This window comes from Ceratotherium simum, chromosome 6 (assembly GCF_057802395.1).
Source record: "Ceratotherium simum simum isolate JZ-2026a chromosome 6, ASM5780239v1, whole genome shotgun sequence".
NCBI classification, from domain to species: domain Eukaryota; kingdom Metazoa; phylum Chordata; class Mammalia; order Perissodactyla; family Rhinocerotidae; genus Ceratotherium; species Ceratotherium simum.
In genome coordinates, this window is record NC_141905.1 from 18,946,626 (window position 1) to 18,955,021 (window position 8,396).

At 43.5% G+C, this 8,396-nt stretch overlaps 1 non-coding gene across 1 annotated transcript; it reads right to left on the bottom strand.

Annotated features, from left to right (window-relative positions):
* Window positions 1-740: 740 nt before the first annotated feature.
* Window positions 741-847, bottom strand: LOC147916781 (U6 spliceosomal RNA). The gene has a single exon (XR_015552613.1). It is a non-coding gene; the product is annotated as a U6 spliceosomal RNA (small nuclear RNA).
* Between the last annotated feature and the right edge of the window lie 7,549 nt (window positions 848-8,396).

Genomic DNA, 8,396 nt, shown 5'->3' on the forward strand with positions numbered 1-8,396 from the left:
AATTGTTAGACACCTGCAATTATTAGACCTGTGCTTGTCATGCATTAGGTGCTCAAAATAAGGTGTTATAATTATTGGCCAGTTATCATCTGCCTTTTATAGTGCAATTTGTGACTGCAACAGCAAACGTCTGCCCCAGCTATGTTTAATCAGCACTCTGGCTTTTTTTTAATGCTAATAACATATTTTATTTACCTGAATAGATCCAAATATTATTCAACAGTTCAATATTAATGTTTAGATTCAGCACTCTCACCACCATGGCCCGGGTTTGTTTCCAGGTCAGGGAACCACACCACACATCTGTCAGTTGTCACACTGTGGCGGCTGCATGTTGCTGTGCTTCTGAAAGCTATGCCACCAGGATTTCAAATATCACCCATCGTGGTCAGGTTTCAGCGGAGCTTCTAGACTAAGACAGACTAGGAAGAAGGACCTGGTCACCCATTACTGAAAAAATTGGGCACAAAAATCCCATGAATAATAGCATAGCATTGTCTGATGTAGCACAGGAAGGGGAGAGGATGGCACAAAAAGACCAGGCAGGGTTTCACTTTGCCGTACACCAAGTCGCTAGGAGTCAGAATAGACTCTAAGACACTAATAGCAACAAAAATATATGTAATATAACATTTACCATTTTAACCACTAAGCATACAGTTTAGTGTCATCAAGTACATTCACACTGTTGTGTAACCATCAACACCATCCATTCACAGAACTTTTTTTCATCTTTCCTCCAACATGTTGAAGGCTTCATGAGTTTGCATGTCATCCCTATGCAGGGGCCGTGCTAATTTTCTTCATATCATTTTTAATGATCCCCTGCTGCCCATTCGAGCACAGCACCATGATGCATTTAGGGGGTCACTGATGGTCTGAAAGTGACCAATCTTACAGAGTCACCACACTTTAAACCTAATACAATTCCTTCATACCAAAAAACTTCTTCAGAAACCCTGCACTGTGAATCCTGGGGACACAGTTTTACTGAGACAACCATAGCTTGAATATTTTAATTTTCACTCAACCACTTAAGGTGAGCTGTCACCAATATGCTTTCTCATAGAGTATATTCCTGACTAATTGGAGGGACGATATTAATAAATTCTTCCCAAGCATTCTTTCCACAGATATAGACCCACGTCCTTTGTAGAGGCATTTTTAACTCTCTATTGTAAATGTGATTATTCAATTTCAGATCAGATAAAAAATGGTTATATGGATGATGTGCAGAAACACTTGTTTTTGTTTCTTTCACATAACTATTTTAAACTTGGCTCAGGATAGAAAAGGATGCCTAAGACAGGATTGGGGAATTAAATACCACCTGGGGCTCACTTCTGGGTGAATATCCCCGCCCCTGGAAGCTGGATATGGCTGTGTGACCTACTGTGGCTAATGGAATACGAGCAGAAATGACCTTCCCTAGTCAACTCTGAAACTTTATGTGAAGCTAGTGGTATCATAAAATGATGGAGCCCCCATTAGCCTGGATCTATTAGCAATTATGAATAGCAGAGGCCCCTACTAGTCAGTGGTGGACATGCAGTATAAACAGAAATAAGCTTTTGTGACTTTAAACCTCTGAGATTTGGGGATTATTCATTACAGTAGCACAATCAACCCTGTTCTGACTAATACAGGTTCTAAGTAATAAATATGAAAAATTCACTAAATCACTAACGGCTTTCTTCCCCTCCTCTGATATCTCCAAACTTTTCTCCTAACCACCACTACAAAGAATTGAAAAAATCCTATTGGGCATAATTCTAACATTACTAGTTCTTTTGTTTTTTTCCAGCTCAGATTTGGTGATGTAATGAGCCTTTAAAGCTGACTATTTTGACACTGTGATCCTCCAAGGTAGTATAGTTGTTAGTGGGCATTAGTGTGTAGAAGCACCTATCTCTCGATAGTCTTCACGACGTTCCCAAGTCATTCTCACTTGGCAGAGATATTTTGGGGCTGAAAAGTGATTTGCTTTACTTTTTTCAAATTAGAGAAAATACATTCCCATGTGAGTCAATTCTCTTTCTAATTTGAAACTACAAGCTAGACACTTTCCAAAGATGAAGACGTGAACATGAGGAGGTCATCAGGATTCTATGCATTCAGAAAAGAGAAAAGGAGAAAACCAGTGAGCTTCTCTCTAGAAAATGCACACACAGAAACGTTTGTGTTCAGCTTCAGGAGGTCCACAGCGCTCATGAACCCCAGGGGACACATTTCTCCCTGCCCTAGAGAGATGTCATGTGGCAGAGCAGTGTCATGTAAAGAAAATCACATGAAATTCAAGCACCTGAGTCCGAGAACCAGCACTACCACTTAGTAGCCCTGGAATCTGAGCCCCATCTCCTTTTAGTGTAGAGAAATCTCTTCCGAGCCTACTCCATGTCACAGTGTGTTAGGATGGGGGATGGAGCTACAAGGATGGCTAAGACTCAACATCTGCCCTCAGAAAGCTCACAGGCTAGGCCTACAAATAGAGGAGAAGATGCCCTCACTTCCCTCCCCGCAGTGCTAATCCCAGAGAGCCCGTTTCCAGGACACTGACTGGGCCCCATTTGCCAGTGGTTGGGGCTGCGGGGTTTTAAAGCTTCCATTTGGGCGTGCCCTCTGACTGTTCCTGCTCCTGCACTCAACCTGGGGACACCTCTGTTCTGCTCTCTTTGTGCTCACTTTGCACTGCTGCTCTCCTGGCTTGAGAGAAAGGCAGAGCCTGCCCCACTGGGATGGAGCCTCTTGCTCTCTTTTCCCTCCTTCACAAATTGATGGGCTTTTCACTTGGGGTTCAACACTGAATTTATGCTTGGGGAGTGGGAGAGCTTCTCACCGAGGCCTGGAGGCTCAGCCTTGTGCTGCAGTCCAAAAGGAGCCCAGCTAAAAAGAAAGTGGGCCTTGGGTCTCTCATCCATCATCCCTTACTGTACATCTCCCTCAGGGAGTCAGCAGGGAGGAAGTGTGCTTGGCACATCAAAGTTTAGGTATTCCTGACTCCTCTAGCCGAATATCAACAATGCCCAAACCCTACCTGAGTGATTCAGAAAAAATAACCAGAACACAGTCAGATCAGTGCTCTAGGGGCACCAGGGGCTGCATGCTCTGGAGGCAGAGAGTGGGGAGCAGTTCATGGTGGGGTAATGACACCCGATGCCGACCTGGCTTACCTTTCAGCCATGTGAGGGGAGCATGAAATGAATTGTGTACAACTGCTTTGCAAATTGTAAAGACAAAAGCAAGACATTATTGTCAGACTCTGATGGTGACATCAGTCGCTCCGATTTCTCCCAAGGGGAATGAGGCTGGCTTGGATGTGTGCTCCCTTCCTCTCGAGACACATGAGTCTCCCCCAGGCCTACCTCCCTCCAAGAAGATTGTTCTTCAGTCAAGGGGAGATGAGGATCTGCCCTCCAATACACTTTCCAGGCCCTTTTGAGATCTTGCTTCTTTCTTTTCTTTGAGGAAATAAGATTCTGGGTCAGAAAGTCTTCTGAATTTAAAGAACTTACTTGATCAGCCCTGCTGGATCACGTTTGGAAACTTCCTAGGAGGAGTGGGTGGGAAAGGAGTGTCTGACTTACCTGGAATTAAATGTTGCTCAAATGATATGCCATCTCGTCGAGTCAATGTGTAACTCAACTGCAAGCTTTCCTCATCTCTTCTCCCCCTCCTCATCTGCTCTCCTACTCAGATTCCCTGGACTGTCAGGTCACATGACATAGGAAAAAGTCCCATCCCATCACAAAGGTGGGCATCCTTCTCTCCAGCCACCTGCAACCCAGCCAGCTCTCCCTGACATCATCTGGTCCATAGAGACCGAGAAATGTTCAATCTCCTCCTCTCTTCTCGTGATCTTTGGAATGGCTCCTCTGGATCCCCTAGCCTCTCACTTCCCAGATCTGGGGGCTCATCCCTTACACCCTTGGCTTTCTATTCTCTGAAGTGTTCTTGTGCCATAAGGAGCAGGAGCCTGTTTGTTCCTGTGCCAGTTTGGAGAGCCAGGACCTAATCTCAAATAATGTAGCACATGTGCAGGATTCTCAGGAGATTTTACATGAGCTTCGAGCCCCCTTAGCTGAGTTTCCAGTGGGGTCTGAAGCTTATCTAACTCTTGCTCCCATCAGAGGAAGCCTGCAGCTTGGGACCCAGCTAGGTGGCCTTGGACTCAGCCCAAAGTTGATGGCATAGGGTGGAGGGGAAACAGCTTGATTTTTTCATCTCATTCTGCAAAACAGGACTAAGGCTTCTCCTATCCTTTTGAAATGAGATAAGAAGACTACCATTTACATCAGTTGGCAAGTTAATTGTCCAGAAGATAGAGAGAAGCTGTGCATATTGAGCATTTCTGATGGCAGGAACAGAAATTCAGTGACAATGAGCACAACTTAGGAGGGTGAGAATTCCCTCTTGTGAAAAATGATTAGGACCCAAAGCCATCTTGGCTTAGCCAGGAGCCTTATTAGAAGCCCTAGACCCTACCTCTATCATATTAAACATAGTATCTGTTTATTCATTCATTCAATCAAAACTTGAGGACCCACTTGTGTGTGCCAAGCTGGGAACAGGGTACTGAAGAAGAGATATTTCCTGTCCTCAAGAAATTCAGTCCTGTGGAAGATATAGACAGGTGAATAGGAAATTACAATATAGGGAGGGAAAAAACAAAGGATGGGCAAGCAAGGAAAGGATAGCAGTTTTGTCATAAGAAATGACACAACCCTTCTTTAAGAATTTGAAGAATTATCAGGCAAAGAATCCATAGAATGTCCACAGAATCCATGAGGTGAAATGTATATCCTTTCACAAATGTGATTTATCTATTTTTCATGGATCATTGCTTATGTATTTATTAAGATATTCATGAAAACAATTAAAAAATTTTAAAAAGCAGATGCCAGAACAGGTTTTTGATGTTCCGAGTTGTGCTCCGCTTCATACTAGTGACATCATCTCCCATTTTTCAACACTATCCACAATCCCACCCAATGCAGGCATCTTTAACCAAGGCTCTGTAACAAGATGCTGTAGGCTTGTGGGGGGATTAGCAGAAGTGGAACCTTAATCTGAGAAAGATGACTGCCAAGTGGAGTTGGCCACACACCCCAAACCACTTTGGATGGTCATATCTTTGCGTCTATGTTTGCCTTTGGGGAACCAGGTGATTGCCGGCCTGGCAAAATGCTCTCCTCTCTACTTAATGTTGCTGTGAGCAAAGCTCTGCCCAGGCATCCTGGTGCCCTGATGGTTAGTTCTCCACAACACTGCAGGGAGAACCAGACCCTCCGCTAGCCAGGGGGAGGGCGTCCTTCTGCATCTGGCTTCCCCAGTGTTCTCCTCATGCTCCCTGGTACCTGGTGGTTGTGGCCAGTGTCTCATGGTGGATTTTCATATTTTCCCAGACCAAAGAGTGCTACTGTGATCTGAAAGCCGTTCTAGAAGCCTCCTCATCTCTTACATTGTTTTCCATTATTAGGTTGTGGCGAAGCCTTTCTGCAGCTCTCAAACTTTTTTCTGACAAAATACTTTGGCCTCATTTCTATTAGCTTGTCCTTAGAGGATCTCCGGGAGGCTTCTCAATATTGTTCCTTATGCAACACAGAAGTAGACTGCCTTAGGACCTAAAGCTTGGTTGGAGGCAGATGACTCCACCAAATGCTAACATAGGGCATGAGAGAACAAAAGGCTAAATTTTTTCTCTTTGAGGGCTTCAAATGTAGCTTGGGACACCAAACATTTGCAAATTAAAAAAAGACAAAAATAAAAAAACAATTTCAACTCTTAAGGAAATGAATAGTCTTCTCTGCTGCCACTGCCCTTTCTGCTACCATAAGACCCTGGTAACATGGTCTTTTCAACTTTGCATCCCCAATGCCCGTCATGGTGCCTGTCACTTGCTGGGTGTTCTAGAAGTATTTATTGGAGGCTAAATTTGTTTAGTGCTAACATGGCTGAAAGAACTTCTTCAAAATGACTGTGGTTGGACAGTAATACTTTTCACCTGGTTACTTAACTATTCAGAAGTCTGTTGCACATCGTTGATAAAACAGAATAATGTGAACATCATAATGTTAGAGTCAGTCAAGATTTCCTCATTCTCCAGAAGTGTCACTTGAACACTGTTCAGGGTCATAGAATAGCAAGGACAGTTCTGTTCATCAACCATCAGGTGGCATATATATTACATGTGTGCGTATGTGTGTGCACATGTGTGTATTCACATATATAGAGATTTATATGTGTATATATGTATATATTTAGTTGTGTATATATATACGTATTCACACGTATACACATGTATAATGTGATTCAAGGAAATACTGAGACAACCTCTAATAAAAATATATTTCCCTATTACCTCCCCCTAGCCAAGGGGTGAATGTGAGGGGTGGTTCTTATAAGACAAGAAGGGCTGATACAAAGTGTCAGGAAATGGGTGCTCAGAAGCAGGGATGCCACCTGGGAAAGGAGAACAGGAATGAAGGGATTTCGGAGTGGACTGTGAAGCTGTGATCCCTTGCCCCAGATTCCAGAGATCCTACGGCAAGGGTTGACAGGGATGCTATGTATTTAGAGGACCCTGGAAGAAGAGGGTCTGAGAGTCTCATCTACATGGGCTGCTGAGAAGGCTCGGTGCCCTCCTGCATTCATTCACCCCCTGCTCCAGCTGCTGGATGAGAACCACTGACGGAAAGTATGGAGCATGATCCAAAGCACATGCTTTAAAGTTTGGCAGAACCTCAGTTCAAATTCCAGCTCTGGCATCCATCAGCTGGGAATTAACTAATCTCAGACCTCTTTCCTCATTTCTGAAATGGAAGCTGCTACTCAACCTCACAAGCTGTTGAGGGAATTAAATAACAGAAAACAATACAGTGCCTGCCACATAGAAATAAAGCAATATATGGTAATTCTTACTAAAAGTTGCTATTGCCTTGAGAGGCAGGTCGTCTGAAGATGGCTGGATTCTCATTGTAAACAGCTGAGATGGGGCTAAGCCTGTGCCAGCCATGAAATTTCAGGAGACATTTTATATTTATTCTAATTCAAAGACTCCTGGGAAGGAAGACATTCTCAACTTCATCAGGCACTGATAACTTGGTTGGAAAGAACTTTTCCAGAGAGCTGGTTCTGATTGAGAAAGGGGGAAGAGAAGTGAGAGAGGATGAACGCAATTGGATGGGGTGATATCATGGGAGGAATTTTAAGTTACAAGATGTAAAGGGTTGTCAGAAGAAAAAGCTTGCTGCAAATAAACTCTTCCTACTTCACCATTTTGCTGCGGAGTAGATAAGGGGCCTGTGCCACTCCCCAGTCCTGCCCAGTCTACCCTGAGTAGACATGACCAAAACACATGATTCACTCCTGCGAGGTCTGCTACATGGATTTCTCGACAGCGTAGTGAAATCCTGTCTCTTCTTTCTTTCTCTGCTCCCCAGATGTTCTTCAGAATACTTCAGTTCTCCATAATTCTCTTTTCCCATGTAGGAATTAAGACTGAAAAGATGGAATTAAACCAACTTGAATCTCTGTCAGCTTGGGAGTCAAATCGTAGGATATTTTCTTGGTGGTGAAAAACCCAAAATACTCAAAAGACAGTTATTCGTGGGATATTTCTGATTTATCCCGAGCCAGAAAATTGAAGACATTTATAAAAGACAGATTTCTATGGAAAAAAGATTCTTTTTATCATCCCTTTACCTGAAAGCCAGATTGTGTTTAGAATGTGTAAATTGTAAGCAGATTGAATAAGTGCTGCTGATTATAGCTTGGGCCTTTTATTTGTTTGTTTGTTTTTGTGAAAAGATCAGCTCTGAGCTAACATCCCTGCCAATCCTCCTCTTTTTGCTGAGGAAGACTGGCCCTGGGCTAACACCCATGCCTATCTTCCTCTACTTTATATGGGATGCCGCCGCAGCATGGCCTGACAAGCGGTGCATCGGTGTGCGCCCGGGATCTGAACCCGGGCCGCCAGCAGCAGAGCACGCACACTTAACCACTATGCCATGGGGCTGGCCCCTTGGGCATTTTGAAGTTGAGAAAAAGCCCAAATATGAACCATCAATTCATCTGCTCCCTGGAGGCTTATCTGTCATGACCTATTATCTTATATTGTGGTAATAAACACACCTTGCCTACTGAAGAGAGAGGTGTGGAGTTCTATAAACTTCCAAGAGGATATTCATGGGGGCAACATTTCCCAACGTATGTCCTAAGAGGAGCTAGTTCCCCGAGATGATAATACATTATCTGGGCTAACCAAACTTGGAAAAATACCAGATTAAACAAAATAAACTCAGTTTCTTTTCCTCAGGAATATTCAGTCTTTTACATAAACTTAGTATACATATTTAATACTCCTTCATTGTGATTTTTCAAGGATGAGAAGTCAATGT